The sequence below is a fragment of the Anomalospiza imberbis genome, chromosome 5 (genome assembly GCF_031753505.1).
Source record: "Anomalospiza imberbis isolate Cuckoo-Finch-1a 21T00152 chromosome 5, ASM3175350v1, whole genome shotgun sequence".
Taxonomy (NCBI): Eukaryota; Metazoa; Chordata; class Aves; order Passeriformes; family Viduidae; genus Anomalospiza; species Anomalospiza imberbis.
The window spans coordinates 25603562-25619688 of record NC_089685.1 but is presented as its reverse complement, the minus strand read 5'-3'; positions in this window follow the sequence as shown (position 1 = coordinate 25619688).

Below are 16127 nucleotides of genomic sequence, written 5' to 3'. Positions count from 1 at the left end.
AGATTCTCTCCTCCCAACCACCACAACTGACACTCTTCCTTGCTATTTCAAAATGCTGACTGTGTAGCACTTCCTAGTTCTCCAACCTGATTGCAATTTTTTTTTTTTTTTTGTCTCAACTGGAACAAGAGCTGCAATCTCTCTTGGTCTCTTGTATGGATAAGGAATATGGGTACCTCCTAGGGCATTAATAGGTCACATCCCACATGGAGACAGGGTAGGGAGGCCCCAGACATGCCATTCAGAGTTGATTTTCAGGCATGTATATAACCATTTTTTCAACACACACTGTGTTAGACCAGCTCATTGTATTAACATATATAAACATTTTTTACTCTTACTCTACAATAAATGTAGGGTTGGTTGTAATATCGACTTGAAATAAGGAATTATCATCTTTAAAAGACTGAGGAAGACTGACCTAGAACACAAAGAGTTTATTAATGCGTTTGAAAATATACCACCTGGGCTTGAGTCAATAGGTAGTGGGGCAATTAATAAAGAGTGAGACTAACAATATATTTGTATTCTCTTTGTGCACAAAATGTAACTGAATAGACATAAAATCCATCCTGTTATTGTCTTTCTTGTGGTTGTGATGGAAAGGAGATGAATGTATTTAAGAGTGGTTTCCTATACACTGTAGTCTTGTACAGTATCCCATTAACATTACAGAATAGGATTGGTTCTGCAATGAATTATTGAGACAAGAAGCTCTATACATACTTCTCTATCACTTGGTAGGGTATGTGACTTGACTTTCCTACAAATTCAGCAACTTACCACAGAAATAAAATGCAAATTATGGCTACTCTGGTAAATTCTCTCTCTTGGAAAGCCGGAATCCTAAAGGTTTTTAAAATACCAATTTCAAGGAAATTAAAATACTTTTTCATTAAGACCTGCTATGCATTTATTTTTAAATGCTTAGTTTGTAATGTTACATTGCACTAAACCTTTCACTTTATATGAGATTGTAGAGCGCATGCCGACAACTGGTTTAAGAGTGAATTGTTGCTGGAAAGGCAGGTTGCCTTTTCCCCACAGTCCCAGCTTCACGTTTCCCTCCTCTCTTCATAATGGAGTATCTTTCTGTGCAGTCAGTTGAGTTCAGTTAGCAAATTACTTATTCTTCTGGCATTCCTGTTATGAGTGACAATTGATTTTACATCTGAGTAGATGGGTGCAAACCAAACCAAGTTTGTAAAATCAGTTTGTATTCCAAGGTAGGTTATTAGCTCAGGCACATTTAGTTACCCTGTTCCAAACCAGAGCTGTATTCCAGCCCAGAGCTGTATATGTTTGTACATACCTTGAGTGGTCCACTCCCAAGCAAGTTTTAAAGTTGTTTTAGAGTACCAAACATTCACTCTAGAGTTTTTTTTTTTGCCAAAATAAACACTAAATCAAACAGAAGCAGACCTTCCTGATAGCCAGTCTGTGCAGTACTGTTCAAACAGCTAGAACACCTACTGCTGTGAGTCCCAGTACTGAAATGTGGGAAATCATAAATGAATTGCAATATGTTTCACAAGTTTACAAGTGATGGAAGTTGCCACAGTTGCTCAATGCTTTGATGTTTAGAGGAACTTAGTGCTCTGAAAGGGTTTATTGAATTTGGTCTGATGCATTGAGCAGTCCTTTGTCTATATTCAAAGTTTATTATTTCAAAAATGGTGTTAAACGCTACATACATTCAAGTATGCTTTTTTTTTTTTTTTTTTTTTTTGTCTGTGAAGCAACACAAATTCTTGGGGAAAAAATGAGCACAGAGAGAAATCAGGTCCCTAAGCAAAAAAATTTCCAAGCTACAAGTGCAACAAGTGACCCAACCACAGATTATATAAAGACTTGCTCGATGAGCTCTCAATTTTCTGCATATAAATGCTCACCTAATCTTCCATCAACCTCTTTTTGGTATAATTCCAACTTTCCATAAACCACATTTTGCATGCTTATAGGTGATGACAAAGAAAAGAAAATAATATTTTAGACTCTCTGTGAGGCAGGATTAATGAGTGGGTTAAACTCAGTCCCTTTGAATGGGAATTTATTGATTCACAGTGTAATGTAAAGAAGAGAATGATGGATAATTCACTTACTCACTTTGTCTAACTCTCTTTGGTGTGGTGAACTAAAAAGAACTGGAGGTAATGGTTGTGAGATTGTGAAAGGAATTTATTAGACTTCAGAAACTTGCATCATTTACCATTCCACCAATTCTTAGTTTCCTCTTACATTCTTTTATTGTTGACAGCTTTAGGTGCACATATGCTATTTTAAATTCAGAATTTGAATAAATTCACAAAAGAAAATTATGTGCTCACTTTACAAGGTCAAAACCAATTTTTTTTTTCACTGACAACTCAGCCTTACTCTATTGGACATTTAAAATTCAATTTGTGTTATTTCTGCCAAATCTAGTACATAAGCATTAGGAATAATGATTTGGAAGCCACATTTAGCTGGTTTAGCTGTTATTCCTAATGTGACCATAACTATAGCATCTAAGTGGAGTACTGATAGCCTTGTTAAAGATTCATGCAGTGCCTGGGACACAGCTCTATTCTATAGCTACATCAGTGCTGCTGGACTGACAAATATAGCATTGTTTTTCTCACTGTAGTGTGACTCACAAAAACCTCTCACCATAACAAGATAATATTTTATAAAATGGAAAATGCAGTTTTATGAGCATAGCAGCATGGGACAATAATTTGTGAAATAAAAATAACAATAAATGAAAAATTAGCATTTACAAAACTATCTGTAAATCTCATTCTCATTTAGCTTATTTTGGACTTAGCAAATGTGATAACTAATATCAAACTGCTTTTAAAACAGTGATGCAAACTTCAATTTATGCTGTCATGTCAGTGCAAACTGTAATAACTCACAAATTTTGCAATTACTATTCACTACGTGAACTTAATTGTTTCTAATTTTATATAAGTCAACATCTTAAATCTTGGAAAAGCTATTGATATACATAGATGTGAGAAGAGCACATCTGTGGATCCTTCTGTGCAGGCACTGTAGGTGCAAATTCTGTGCCACATCATGACCCATGGTGCCCTGTTGGCTATGACGTGACTTCAGCACATATGAGACATTGCAGCTACTATTTCTAAAAGCAGCTCCTGTGTCCATCAAAGATATCTGGCCCATATTCTGCTTCAGATGAGCACCCCAAATCACAAGGCACATTCACAAATGTGCCAAATGTTATGCGTCTTTCCTGACATTTCACTTGTGAGCTGCCCTATCACTGCTTCCCACTGGGCAGCTTAAAGTCACATCTTGACAGCTTGCTGCAAGACCTTGTGCTGCAGCACACCAAAGCTGCCACAGAAGTTTAAGCAACTAAGGAAATAGTTCTAAACAAGTAGATTTTGGCTTCCTGTTCTGCTCTTTTTTTCTCTGCTACTTCTTGTACAACAGTAAGGAAAGAGGTGAGAAGTACAAATTACATTTAGTCCAAACTACGTCCTATATGTCCAAAACTCTTTTTAACCCCCGAGAGGCAGAGTCTGCTGCATTCAGAGCTGTGCTGTCTTCTCAGATGCTTCAAGCTCTCGTTGCTAATAACACGTGTGAAAAACAGAGGAAATACACATTGAGATATGCTATTGAGGATATAAGGCTGGGCTTTGGGGAGGGAAGTCATAATAATAAAGACATCAAACAGCATGCCAAACTTCCTCATCTCCCCAGCTGCAGCTGTGGAAGGCAGAGCCTGAGGCCACAGTGCTGTCCTCCCATGCCATGCCACTGCCACCAGATGTGCATCCCATCACATGGGCCTGTGCTACTCCAGCTGTGTGCAGGCTCTAGTCTGAACCACCACCACCATCACAGCCACCCCTGGCTGATCTTCATGCCTCCTTCTGGGCCTTCAGCACCAGCCTGTTTTGCTGCTGCCTTTCCCCTGGAGCTGGTGCCAGGGGCTGTGTGTGGTGTGCACCAGCAGGCAGCGGCGGCACTGCCAAGAGCTCACAGAGCACACTCCCACATGGCCAAAGAAGTGCTGTAAGATCATGAATGAGGGGAAAGGGCTTCATGGGCCCTGGAGAGGTGGATCAGGCACATACTCTGTACCCACTGTAGCAACAGCACGTGGGTCTCAATTGCTATAACTTAATTTTTCCTTTTTATTCTTTGAGAAGTGAGATTCTGAAGCTAGCTTCATATTTGGGGTTGGTTCAGAATGGTTTATCTCACACAGTGCAGTCCCATTTGGATTGGAAAAACATAGCCTCATAGCAGTTAAGCTGGTAATAAACTACTACCTTAAAGTATTTTTCTCAATTAAAAATAAAATCTATATTTTTTTATACAAATAAAAATGTCTTACAACTTTATATCCTAATTATAGTTTAAAAGTGACAAATTCTTTGAAAAATCATTACAAGCCAGCTAAAGGGAGAGTGGAAAACAGTTTTATCACAATTATACAATTGTGAAGTTTTGCAATAAAGAAGTTTTTTAGAATTTCTGTTTGTCTGAAGTGTCTTGTAGATTTCTTTACGGTGTTTTAATTGCACAATCAAAAGAAAACACCTGTTTGAAATTGGCATACATCCAAATAAAGAACAAAGACATGCATTTTTGACAATGAGAATAATTAACCACTGGAAGAGACTATCAAAGGATACAAAGCATTCTCATTCACTCTCCTTAAATCAAGAGCAAGTCTGTTTTTAAAAGACACTGTCTCTTATTCTGGGATCGTTTATTTGAAGTTCCATGATCCATGCTATGCAAGAGATTGTAATAATGATCGTAATTTTTTGCTAGAGATGTCAGAGAATATTTTGGCTCCTGGGACAGTCACATAGCACATCCCTGAGCTCTGGCTCCTGTCAGCTGCCACCTTTCCTGCAGATGAAACAGTCAGCAAGTTTTAGAGATATTTATCCCTATTTGATAGGTAGCTTTCACACTGCCTCTAGTACAACCTTCCACCTTGAAACCTCTTTACTTATAGAATGAAAACTATATAGTAGTTGCTCTGAAAGAATTTTGCAAAAGGAAAACAAAATGCATATATTTAATTGAACTCTAAGAGCCCAATTAAGAGGTGTTTTAAGCACCTTTCATTGATTTCATCATCCCTACCTTTAAAATGGGTGAGCAACTGGCTCATGAGTCAGGCACAAAGGGTTACAGTGAATGGGGTGACATCAGACTGGTGACCTGTCACTAGTGGGGTTCCGCAGGGCTCCATCCTTGGCCCTGTGCTCTTCAACATCCTCATGAATGACTTGGACACTGTACAGGAGGGGATACTGAGCGAGTTCACAGACAATATAAAACTGGGAGGAACTGTTGACTCTTTTGAGGACAGGGAGGCCCTGCAGAGAGACCCTGACAAAATAGAGAGTGGTGCAATCACCAACCTTATGAAGTTCAACATTGGAAACTGCCAGATTCTGCACCTGTGATGGGGCAGCTCTGGATGTATGGACATATTACTGTTGAGGCAAGGACAGGAATGAAATTACTCCATGTTCAGAAGGCAAAGAATGAACCGTTTATTCAAAGTACATCTATCTTTTATAGAGCACGTCGTGAAGGGTAATGTCATTCGTCTTAGAATAAAAACATTTCACCTGATTGGTACACTGGACTTAGGTCAGTGTGGCAGAACATATCTATAAACAATATGAACAGAAAACAAGATAACAGATGGTTTACTTTCCTCCCAGACTTTTTCCCAGGCTTAGCCTGCTAGAAATCTTTCTCTTTTTCTCTCTGACTGAACTGAGAATACCCATATGGACAAACTGGGGAATGAGATACTGGAAAGCTGTTCCACAGAAAGAGACCTGGTGCTCCTGGTCGATGGCCAGTTGAATGTGAGTCAACAGTGCCCTAGCAGCCAGGAGGGCCAACCCTGTCCTGGGGTGCATCAGGCACAGCATCACCAGCCTCACCTCGAGTGCTGGGGGCAGCATTGGGTGCCACAATATAAGAAAGATATAAAGCTATGAGAGAGCATCCAAAGGAGGGCAACCAAGAAGGTGAAGGGCCTTGAGGGGAAGCCTCCTTTTGAGGAGTGGCTGAGGTCACTTGTTCTGTTCAGCCTGGAGAAGAGGAGACTGAGGGGAGACTTCATCATGCTCTGCAACTTCCTCATGTGGGGAAGAGGAACGGCAGGTAGTGATCTCTTCCCTGTGATGACCAGTGACAGGACCCGAGGGAATGTCCTGAAGTTCTTTCAGGGAGGTTTAGGTTGGATACTAGAAAAGGGTGTTTGGGCAACACATTTCCCAGGGAAGTGGTCACAGCAGCAAGCCTGTCAGAGTGCTAGATACATTTGTACAGCACTCAGGCATGTGGTGTGACTCTTGGGCAGAGCTGAGAGCTGGACTCAATGATCCTCATGGGTCTCTCCAAACCTAGCTTATTCTGTGAAATCATAGCTCAGTGGAGGTTTCTGCTGCACCTAGGCATCAGGCAGGCACCTCAGAAAATATCCTTGTTGTTTCTGTCATTTTATTCAGTGTTTTTAATCTCCACTCTTACAAGAGATGATTACATAGCTGCAGCCATAAGAATTTTGATATGGGAAAATATTCAGCCCAAAACATGCAGTCTTCATAATATAGAGAACAAGAAATAATAGCAAGGAGAGGCTGTTAGTAAGGTATAACAAAATGGTTTATCACTGTAGCATATAATAAAAACTGTAGCCAAACTTACCAAAAGCCTCCTGTAGTGCAATTTGTTAGACCTTCCATTCACTCTCAGGTAACATAAACCTGCTTCACAGGATGTGTCCTAGGCATGTGGTTTTTAAATAAGATTTTTTTTTATCACTTCTGTCCAATCCCCAAATTTTTACTGAAAGAATTTACCACTGTGAATTTGAGTGAATCAATTATAAGCATCGCTATGAAATTTTCATCAATTTCTTGAAACTGCATTTGTGATATTGCAAAATGACAGAATGAAATTTAAATTATGCACATTTTTTTTTAAATTTATATGAAATCATTAAGGTTTTATGAACAAATTTATGTGAAGAATTTGTCTAAAGTTTATGTATTTCAGACTCAGATTTGTGGAATAATTTGGCTGGCTTGACATTGTCCATCCACCTTCAGCTCTTCAGCACCTTCACCATTACCCAGTTTATGTATGTATTTATGTCTTTGTTTCCTCCAAGCAGATGTGGGCTCATTGTGCCATCCTTTCTGCAAACCAAAGACTGCTTTCCCATCTCAGTAGTTCATCCCAGGGAGGGATGAGCTATTCTGTTCTACTGATCAAACTTGGCAGTGTGCTCAGCTACCTCTGCTCATCAGGAGAGCAGCCTCGTGCAGACCCAGATTATGAGCAGACCAAGCCTCCACTTGCCTGCAATGCACTGATTAGACACACCTGCATCTCTGCACAACTGCAGGAGACTTCATGTCAGGAAGGTCAATTACAGAGTGATTAATAAACAGCTTTTTCTGTGATGTTGGACATGAGGAAAAGTACCGTGAACTCAGTAAGGTAGGTTTTTGAAGGGGAGTTGCTATTTTAAATGTTGTAGTTAGAGAGGATTTCCCTGAAAATTTCAGCAACTGTAGGACTGTATCTTTAAAAGACAAACCATTCTGTAGGTGTTCCAGGGTCAGGAGTTTGAATTCTCTGCTTTTGTACTCACTTCTATCTAGACTCACCATAGCAGAGCTCTATCTGCCAGACTGCCAGCACCAGTTTATTTTGTAGCTGTCCACTTTCAACCATGATTTGCTAACCACTAATGTTATGGCAATTTGTACTATGGTATGGTTTTATTTGTATATACGTACATTATCTACCATATATTTGCATAAATATGTCTTTGTATTAAGTTGAAGCAAAAAACCCCAAATGCAGTCTTCATAATGTCAAATTGAATGGGAGTACTTGTGGAATATGAACATAGGCACACAGGTATTACAGAATGGGTAACATGCAAAAAGAGGAGATTTCCTTGACCCTTTGGGAAGGTTTACTTGAACCTTAGAGTTCAATTTATCTGTCAAGAAGGGCGAGACCCTTGTGCCCAACGAGGTTGTCTGCATTCTGACTGAGCAGTCCTGCTGGATCAGAGGGTGGTTTGACTGACTTAGTCAGGGAAACACACCAACAGCATAAGGGAGACCCTGCAGCAGGTCTTTCCACTTTATGACCCCTCAGTGGATCTTCCTCTTCATTTGAGTATAACCCACTGCAAGCAGCTGTCAGTGCTCATGAAGGACTCACACTACCAGAGTAACACTCTTTATTAATGTAAAATTGTGACAGGTTAAGGTTCAAGGATTGTCAATGATAGTATCTGACTGCAAAAATGCATTCAAAGCAATACACAGACAAGCTCCAATAAAATTATTTAGCACAGACAGGGTTGTCAATAGGCATCCCTACAAGGAAGAAGACAGGCCCATTCACTGACCTCAACAGTTGCAATGGAGTCTTCCCTAATTTTCCCCCTATTCTCAACTTTTACACTATTTCTTTGTGTTTACATGGAGTTTGAGTGACTTTATTAATTCATTTTTGTTTACTGATGGGTGTAAAATTCTCTCATTTCACTTTTAAATATATAGTCAAAAATAAAATAGAGTGCATGCCCAGTGAGGGGTGGTCATAACTTGGAGATGGGTAACTTTGGGATGCAGGTGTGTGTTAAGATTAAAATTAGGGTATAACCTGAGGAGAGTGATTTTGCCACAGTTGTTGGCTCAACAGCAAGACATGTCCTATCTCCCCTTGTTGACAAGTGTTATGCAGCTTCTCAGCTGCAAAGTACCTCCCTGCAAGGATTCCAACAGAGCCTGGCCACAGTCTCTCCATTCTGCTTCATCCTCTATTTCATCCCCCTTATCAGGTGCTATGGTTGCAGATTGTGGTGTGGGGAATCATCATGGAATAGGTTTTAAGTGTGCCAACTTCATTCCATCCAGGGACCAGCAACTGTATTTTGTAATTTCTATACCATTATTATTTACATTAGGATGTGAATAAAACTTATTGGTTTCCTCTAATTGTATCCCCAGCCATCTTTCACCAACTGGACATCTGAAAAGGAAGTTGTTTTAATTATAGCTGTAATGCCAGACAAGAGGCAAATAAGGTCAAGAAAGAGACAAGATAGGTATTGAAAGTAGATGAAAGTTTTTGTTACTAATTTAATTTAGATTACTATTACATTTTCTTTCAAAATACTTTCTCTTCTCATGCACTGAGGCCAAATAATGTTTATTTAAATATAATTAAGACCTCAAATGCTTAAAACAAGAACCAAGTGGATCTGAGTAATGTAAAGCCAAGGTCATAATCCAGTGAATCCTGTAAGGCAGGGTCCACAGAGTGCCCAGGGTTATGGCCTTCTGGTCACCCTAATTAGGAGACCTGGCATATACTGATGTCATTTTCTCTTAATGATGCCAGAGAAGGAAATGCAGATGTGTAGAGGAATGATGGGGCAGCCCAGTCATCCCCAACGTGGAGTTTGAAGCAGGAAGCTCTCTAGGGCTAAGACTCCCCAGAGTATTGACACATCAGCCCCACTGTGTACACTGGACTGCAGCTTCTACTTAATTCTGAATTTATTTAAATTCACTGAGTACCTTTCTGTTCAAAAGTGGGATGAGTCCACATCCAGTGGGTTTCTGAGATGTCACTCTGAAACAGCTCATTTTCCATTGCATTGGATAGTGAGCCCAGAAACGTTATTCAGGGCTCTGGGTTGTACTTCGAGCTGATGGGCACCTGAGCTGTCCATTGCTTCAAGCCCCATGGACTGTGAAGAAAACTTGCCCACAACAATATGGCTGGTTTAAATATCTCATGGAACAAACAAATGTGAAAATTGTCATGCCTAGTGCATAGCAGAAAATGTAGCTTTGTATCCATGCAATTGAACACAGTTTAGCATTGGTTTATTAAAAATATAATTATGAGATTACAGTTGTCATTAATCTAATTTATAATCAATTTTTATTGAATGTATAAATTCTTGACTTTTGCAGAATTAAAAGGAAAGCACATGGCAAGTCATGCTATTGCATTATGCAGTGTTAGACAACACACTATAAAAAACACCATGTTTGCTTCTCACTTGATATGTCTACATTAAAGGATGATGTACAGCTACAGGTGCAAGTCTGTTCAGATTAGTCAGTCTAAAAGGTCACAACTGCAGTTGATAGCGTTGAGTTTCTTACACTGTATGTCTTCCAATGTTTGATAATTTCAGGATAATAACAGTTTATTTAAACTTTTCTTTATACCAAATTATATAGCATGTAATGAATAACACAATGAATTGCTGTACATGCAGTTTACCATGCACATCAGCATAAGATTGAAGGCAAGGACACAGGCAGCTGTGTCCACATGAGTGGGTGTACGTGAAACACACAGAGCCGAGTCCCAGCAAAGCAGACTGTGAGCATGTCCCGGCCACACCATCCAAACACTGCATTTACAGCAGCCTGTCCACCTCACCTGCAAGGTTAACACAGGCATTGCCTCTGCCCCCAGGAACAAAGCCTTTATTAACTGGCTTTCTAATACTGATGATTTTCTTTTTTTTTTTTGTTACTAACATACAAGGGGGAAATGAAAAGACTTGTCTATGTTTGTACTTCTTTTTGGAATGCAGCATGGTTTAAAGAACAGTGATGTAATGATCACAAGTTCAACCTGAAATTAGAAAAAGATAATTTTCCCATTTATAAATCTCTTGTTTACTATGGAACAGTGCAGGCATATGCTTGCTTGCTTGCTTTCTTACTTTCTCCCTCTCTTTTCCAGCTATTTTTATCTTTCATTCTTTCCTCTATTCTTTAAGTTTTATTAGTAATTCTGCCATGATTCTACAAAAATTCTGCATTATATAGGGGGATTATACACTAAAATTACATCACAAAACTGAATGAAACTGCTTGATAAACCAGTAGTTTATCAAGCAGTATTTGTCTTTCATACCTAATCTTATAAAGCTCTTATAAAAGCCTGATTTCTGTCTCCCAAAACATGAAATTAAATGGGTACAAGCCAAGACCCTTTGTGACTGCTGAGACATTTCCCATAGGCATTGCTAAGTGTGCCTAACTGCCCCAAGCCATTCAACAGCCTAGACCATTCAAGGAGGTATGAAATCTGCCCAAGAGGCCTCCTACTCTTCTCCTTTATCAGTCATGGATCTTGGCTCATTCATAGCACAGCGGAACAGACAGGCACGTAGCTTGTATGAATAAATGGGGAGTTTCTGAGGAGTTTAATCAGGACTTTCCCCAAAGCCAGTCATTGCTTTATGTCTTTAAAGAGTTTAGGCCACTACAAATTGTCCATGGTTGCCCTAAAAGCAGAAAGGATTCTTCCCTAATAAAGGGGACTTAATAAGGTAGCTTTTGTCTTTTCCTCAGCAGTTCGCATTTCCTCTTCAGAGACCATGGAAAATTTGCAGTATGGAGCTGCCTTCTGTCCTCCACTGGAGAAGCACAAGCAGCTGGCAGCCCCAGAAAGGTCACTGGTAGAGATGATCAGAAATTTCCACATAGATTCAGCTTGTATAGTGGCTTAAATGAGCCTGTATGCTCTATGATCTCCCTATCATCACATATACACAAGACATGCTCATGCCCTGTGGTCCTTAGGAATCTACATGTCCTCCTGCAGCCATTTATACTGCTAGAAAATCAAAGAACTACACCAGACACCACAGGGATTGTGGGAGCTTAACTATTTACTGACAGTTTTATATTTCTACACTAATTAAGCACAGGCTGACACATACTCTTGTTTTCTCCTGACACACATAGCTTCATGTCATTGGGGACTGACCTGCATAAACAGCCGTGAGGCAGGTTTGTGGCTCCAGCCTGAGGCTCTCCATCCCTGGAGGATTATAACATCCTGAGAAGGAGGCTGTCTTTCTAGTCCTCAGAGCAATGCTCTAATCTTGAATCATTGAAAATTAAGGTCAAGGGCAAGATATTCTTCACTATAATTCCATTAAGTGGTAGATGATAAGTTACAAAAAGAAGTTAGCGTGTATTTCAATTTTTATACTTTCTATAGCTAATAATGTATTTGTGCTATGTCCAACCTACTCAGAACGTATTAAACTTTAAACGTCTCTAGAGAAAGCTGTTCAGAAACTTTCCAATTAGACATTCTGTTTACTATTTCTTTTCCATTCTTCTATGGAATCTAGTTGTCACCTTTCCATTCCCTTTTCCTAGAGCCACCCATAACACACATGAACACACATGTCTCATTATGTACCACCAAATCACACATATCACTCTTGTTGGATATCTCAGCTCACCTAGTTCATGCCTACTCTGAATGCAGAAATTATCTGTTCCCTTCAATCTTCCCATGTTTTTGACAAATACTGTCCTCACTTAGGCATGTGTAGTTTTGGTCAAAAAATCTCCCCTGACATCTACCTGAATTCTGAATCCTCGGCAGCATCAAGACCTCCTAGATCAGAAAAACATCCTGAGTCCTGTCATTATCCATATAGCTCTAAGGTCTCCTTTGCAGACAGTACTCTCAGAAGAGCTGTGAGTCTTAGAAAGCTCAGCTGGGAGTCACAAAAGGGCATGATTGCGTGAAGTGGAACTGTTCTGGGATTTAAACACCTTTGTAGGTCTAAGAGAGAAAGTCGCAGTTCATGGCTAGAACAATTCTCTAGTCCTGGTTCATGAGGCATTGATGTAGGCCTGGAAAAGTAAATTTATAGTCTAAGGAAGAAGTAGACCTCACTGAAGATATGTAAAGGTCTTGGTATTGGTTTTGTACTTTATCTAAATAGAATTTCACATAAAATGCATGAGTTATTCTTGGAACAAAGTTTATATCCAAATATCCCTCCAATCTATGGCTTAAGGAGTTAAACTTTCTCCAGTCCCAAAACTCTGGGTTTGTTTTCTGCAAAGTGCTCTGTTTCTGAAGGCAGCTGTTTAGGTACCTCAGTGCACGAGAGGGCTGCAGCATATGGAACTTGACCTGAAAAGAGCATGTCCCTGCCATCCAGCAACTAAATCCCATTGGCACGGCAAGGGTGTAAGACCTAACTCTGCCATCAGGGGTTTTTATCAGAAAATTTTGGTGGTTCATATTTAACACATTGTCTGTTTTGATTCACATTCATATGTTCAATGACTAGAGAGTTTAGGTGTTTTATTCAGGGATGTAGATACCACTGGGCATATAATATTTAGTATAGTGACTCAGAACATTTTCATATTAACCTTCCTGTATGAATCTAGTTCATACTCTGTCCTCTTTATTTTTTCATTTCCAATATTAACTAGGCCTTTAAAGGCTGTAGCTTGTTTCAGAGCCTATCCTCTGTTGAGCCAAAAGTCACTGATTGATAAGAACCAGCAAGCAATTAGTAACAACAAATACTTAGGTCATTAATGATGTAGCTTGTACTGGCTACCTCCTAGAAAGATATCTGAATGTAGAAATTCTTCTCTCTCCTCTCTCTTCTGCCCTGAATTTATATTTAACACAATTCAACAGATTAGACAGGCTGCAATATGGAAATTATTTTTTTTGTTACATGTGCAGTTTGGATAATAGCCATGGGACATACCTCCCATGACATGGAATGTAGATACACCTCATATACCTTGCAATACAAGGAAGTCTTTTGCAATTATATTATTTTTGTTCACTATATTGTACCAGAATCAAACCCTTTGTGAGCACAGGATTACCCTACCATATAAGATCATACCTATCTATTGCATAGCTTGAAGAAATAACTAGAATCTACTAGAAATTAAAGTATTAACTGGAAATATGTTACTGCTGCCTTGTAGGCAAGCTAATTATGAATCATTGCAAGAGCACAACACACCACTTATTCCCTGAAGTAAGCAAAACCCAATATTTTGCCAATGTTATAAAGGTGTTTCTTCCACAGTAGAAACAAAAATAAGTGGATTTTTAAAAGATAGCTTATCAAATGATAAATAAAAGAAGATAAAATTACTTGCTTTGTTGTTTTAAGTACACACATACTTTAAAGTTTAGGCACCTGTGCTCACAGATCAGTCTAGAGTCCTGTTTTGCAATCATAAGGTATGATATGCTGATTAAATATTTTAAATATAGAACATAAAATCCCAATCCAAATCTGAGAAATGCTAACAGTATTCCACTTGTGTGTAGATGAAATATGCTTACTCTAACACTCAAATATTTACCCTAAATTCCAACTCTGAATAACTGTACGTGTTAAAATGGCAAACCCTAATGTTTAACCTGTTGCATACAGGATACAGCTGTTTAAAGCACACTTTCTGTAGAGATTGAAGTAATTTACCCAAATGTTAGCTGATATTTAGGAATTGTTTAAAATATATTGTGACACATTTTAAAACCCCACTAATTTTTAATGAATGTCTGTAGTAATTGATCCTCTCTATTTATCCCTTTTTTTTTTTTTTTTTTTTTTTTTTTTTTTTTTTTTTTAGGTCATATTGTCTCTCCTGAGCTCTCTGTAACAATTTTCTGCCACTGTCCAGACACTGATTCAATTCACTGACTTTCCTCCACCCATGGTTCTGGGCCCATCAATCATCCCTAACCCCCTTCCTTGCTCTCCAATCAGGTGAGCTGAGCCTTTGACAATAAACCAAGTATTTTGAGTTGAAGTGCATGAGAAACAAAATTTTCACCTTGCAGATTACATACAGACAACTACAACACAAATGTATGATTCTACTATGCTTCAAGGATATCTATGCTTCCATGTGAAGGAGCAAAAGGATCCTTAAAATTCACACTGCTTAGAATCCCCAAAATTCAATAAAAAAACACAGCCAGGCTTTTCTGCCTCCATGCTGACTGAATTGTTCAGCTCTGTTTAAAATAAGGCATGTGTCCAAGACATTTAAAGTTCTTTGGCTGTGTCAGTGCTTAGGGATTGAGACTGTGTCAGATTAAGACCTCTCTAAAAAATGGACATTACAAGTTCTGGGAAAAGAAAACTCCTCTGTGATGGGAGTATCAAATGATTCTCTAGCCTCAAATGGGAAAAAAAATCTATTGTTCTGTTCAGTTTAAGTCAGCTGAGAAAGTAGGAGCCCATCTATGTACAGTGGCACCAAACCCTGTTGACCACAGTCCTCCTCACAATAATACTCCTCCAATGGTTAAGCTAAATTCTGCTGGATGAAAAGCCCAAGTTTGGTAAAACTGAATGTATTCAAACATTAGTTTGAATCCTGTGACTTAGTGTGTAGAGCTTTTATGTAACTGGTCAGGAACCTGGACTTTGGTCCTTGCTCTGAAGTTTATGAATTTTGCTTTAAAGAGCTATGTGGTAAATTAGATTGTAGGGGCTTTTAACAGCTAACTGAATCTAAAGATTCTAATTTCTGCCATGGTTGTTTTAACTGTAAGATTGAAATGTGTCCAGTGTCTTTGATTTCTCTTACTTGAGGATTCTGGTACTTGACTGCATTGTGACACTTTCAGCAGGACAGGGGCAGGATGCTTTCTTTACTTTTTATCTCTCTATCTGATTACCTTAATTCTGTCAGAAGATATTAGATGTAATTTCAGAACTTCCACCATACTGGGAAGTAAAGCAATACCTGATGTCTCTATCCCAGTGAACCTGAAAATCCGATCCACTTAGACCAGGGACTTGTCACACTGCAGGAAGTGTACTACCAGAAGTAAGGCAATGTTGTGCCTTTTGAAGGTGTATAAACATTATGAAAAGGATAGGTTTTTTCAGCATTTGTTGTCTCCAGATAAAGGAAGGTCTGCAATCCTTACTTTGGACTTACACTGATTTAACTTCAATCCTGCTTTTAAGTCTAAGCCTAAGCTTTTTATTGGATTCATCTCCTAATGCCTATTGAATTAATTTCTTTATCTCAATGAATATTTTTTCTCATATATATCTTTGAACATCTGGACACAGCCTTCCATGTAGCTCCTTAATGCCTCTACCCATCGCTACAACTCATTCATAGATTGCTGTCAAAAGTTGCCAAGGTATCCAGCCATCAAAACACATATTAGCAATAGATCACACACATATTTGCTCACCCCACTGAATGCACTACTAAATGAAAACGTTTTGAAGTTTTACCCCCCAGCAGAAC